This window comes from Prenolepis imparis, unplaced genomic scaffold, assembly GCF_030444845.1.
Source record: "Prenolepis imparis isolate NDT839.2.m4 unplaced genomic scaffold, iyPreImpa1.0 SCAF_8, whole genome shotgun sequence".
In the NCBI taxonomy this organism is placed as follows: domain Eukaryota; kingdom Metazoa; phylum Arthropoda; class Insecta; order Hymenoptera; family Formicidae; genus Prenolepis; species Prenolepis imparis.
In genome coordinates this window covers 2,273,538-2,276,634 of record NW_028141166.1, presented here as the reverse complement: position 1 = coordinate 2,276,634, position 3,097 = coordinate 2,273,538, and positions in this window count along the sequence as shown.

Sequence of the window (3,097 nt, the reverse complement as noted above, 5' to 3'; positions counted from 1 at the left end):
AAGCAGTGGTATCAACGCAGAGTACTCGATTTCGCGAGGAGTTACCTAACCGTGTGGTCTGGAAGATTATTCTAGCGACACGCTTTCCCCGAAATTAGTAATAATTGATCGATAAACGATCTTATATCGGGAATCGTCATCGTGCAACGCTATCATAGACTTGTTAATCAAAGAAAGTTATCATAAGAATCTCAGCGTTATACTCTTTCATCAGGATCGCAGACAATGCGAAATATCTCTCAACGCGAGTAGTACATAGTAGATTATAGTAGATTTTTTTTAAATTTGCGCGATCACGCTCAAGTTCGCCATTTCACGCGTCAAGTATATGATTTAAAATTTTTAGCACAACTATGGTGCCATCTTACTGATATTTATTGCTTGATCTGAAAAAATTGATTCCAGACTAATATCGATTTAGCACATACATCTTTCCCGACGATATGCAGCCATTATGCTTAAATTCCACATTTAAAAAGATAGTACTTGTACACGTATCTTGTCAGTCGCGCAATTTTGACATAATGTTAACGAGAAGAGACGATAACAAAGACACATCTACACTGTTGAAGAATTCATTATAGCAGCGCGATAAAGATCGCAAGGTGTTCCATTGGTGAAAAAAACGCGTGTCTTTAAAAAATGCTATGTTATCTCAAATAAAATCAAAAGATGTCATTCTTACGTACCACCGATAATAAACTCATAAAGTATTTAAGAATGCATTTTTAACACTTTCAAGAATAACGTACCACTCGAGTGTAACTATAGGAAACGTTATCTAATCTCCATGAATCCTTTCCTCTTCATCCTTCTGCAAAGGATTACGATACCTCTAGATCTCCATCTTCTGTTCCATCAACCATAACGCTTGACGACTCATTTATTTCTTTCCTCGTACTTCTCGATAACCAAGGGGAATTTCTTCATAATATCGAAATTATCGGCGACGAATCCTCTAGGGATAAATCAGGATCAGTCAGCAAACAGAATTAACTTATGAGCAGTATAAAAAATGGATAATTAACCAATTCCCTGGAATCAGAGATATACCCGAGGGTATATTTACAATAGGCCCAGGCCCTGTAGATCACGAGGCTCTGCAGATCTCTAATAAATAGTCATCCTGATGACGTGATCCCACGGTACTGTTACGTCCTATCACTCCGCGATTCTTTTCTTTTCCACGATTAGAGCAAAGTTTGTTGTTAGAAAAATAAAAGAAAGTAAAGAGGAAATAATAAACGGAGCGGCATATACAAACAAAAACATGCCAAGCGAAACGGCACTGCCGCATCTACAATTAAAACGACTATTGCCAGTCAACGAATATCCGGTCTTAGATATAAAAAAAATGAAAAAGGGCAAGCTATTTACGCTGAAGTTCAGCGAGAACACAACGCCAGTTTCCTTCCCCTCTTTTTTCCCATAAAAAACCTCGAATTATTCCCTGCAGCTCAAGGAATAATAATAATGAAAAAGAGGGAAATTTGTTTTTTTTTCTCTTTCTTTTTTTCTATTCTCTTTTTTGCTCTGCATCTTTAAGCTAATACTGAAGACACAAATTCTACACTAAAACAATTTCACATTTTTTTTGTAGAAAAATAGAAATAGATTAAAAGCGATTAACACTGAAGGGCTAACAAGATCGCGATTAAAAGTAACCATATATAATCAGAGTAATCTCGTTTCTATTATTCTGGGTACAGTTAACAAATAGCGAGAAAAGCCTACAGGATTTACAAACAAAATTGGACTTCCGAATGGCCAGAAGGACGAAATACTTGCATATATTGCCTGATGATGTGAAGGAAGAAGAAGAGATAAGGAAGGAATTTGTGGAGGAGAGGTTGGGTCAAAAAATTCAATAAGGGAATGAAGATGGTTAAAATATGCCTTGGAAATTTTGGTTGCACAATCTGACACCCAACAAGTGACATATTTTATCTAGAGGATCGGTTCCACGAATTGCCATGGCAAAATATTGCCTGTGACCTAGCCTATACGGGTTCAGGACGAACCAACATATGGCCCGAAAGAACTAAGCAAACTCCTTGCTGAAGACCGAGAAGAATGAATTAACATACTTCATCCTTTTAGAAGAGGCGTTACTTTAGTCAAACTTCTAATACAAGGAGAGAACTATGAACAATCGTACATTCTGCGCGACATATTGGTGCAACTTGAACGCAATTAAGTACGAAAGTAACAATGGATATATTTCCAGCGGTATGAAGGGGAAGAGAAGAAGAAAAATCCTTTTTAGTTACTAATATCATATTGAGCCCAGGATAATATAAACCACTTGAGAAAATATTATATATCATAGTGTTATGTCCTATAGGGTTCTTTTCTTTCGCTAGACATAAAGCGAAATTCACAGATAGACCTATGCTCTGACAGACAAAGCATATACCCAAAAATAGTCCGATTATAAAAGTAAAGAATATATACGAAACTCGAGAAATAAATATCGATCCATAAATTTTACGTCTGTAACTCGTTATGCTCTAAGAATCTAAACTATAGTTGACAGTTCTTTAAACAAAATCTATACTCAACAAAATAATAAAATTTTAGAATTTGTTGTAATTAAATACAATTGATATTTTATTACCCCTTCGAGTTTATTCAATAGTACCATTTTTTGAGCTCGAGCCCAGACAAGTGCAAATTCCGCGTTCATTTTTCCGTCATATCATTTAGTGGAAATATACTTTGGGACAGACTTAAATTTCGGTAATTGATTATAGAATCCTTGAATACATTCGTGACGACAAACGCTCGATGAGGCGTTTCCTTTGACTTTAAAATTATTAGTATTGGTCGAGGCTTTTGTTTAAAGCCTTAAGTTTCAACCAATAAAGAATTTGTTGTAATTGAATACAGTTGATATTTTATTATCCTCTCGAGTTTATTCAATAGTACCACATGATTCAGTGTGACATCCCTCGAGCAGGCAGACTTTATTCAAAATTTTGGGCGCATATTCAATTTCACTTGCAATCTTATTCAAAAATTTCAGATTCACGCTCAATCTCGAATAGACTTAGATCTATTAGATTGCGACATTAGCCATTCGTGTGGTGTGTAAGAA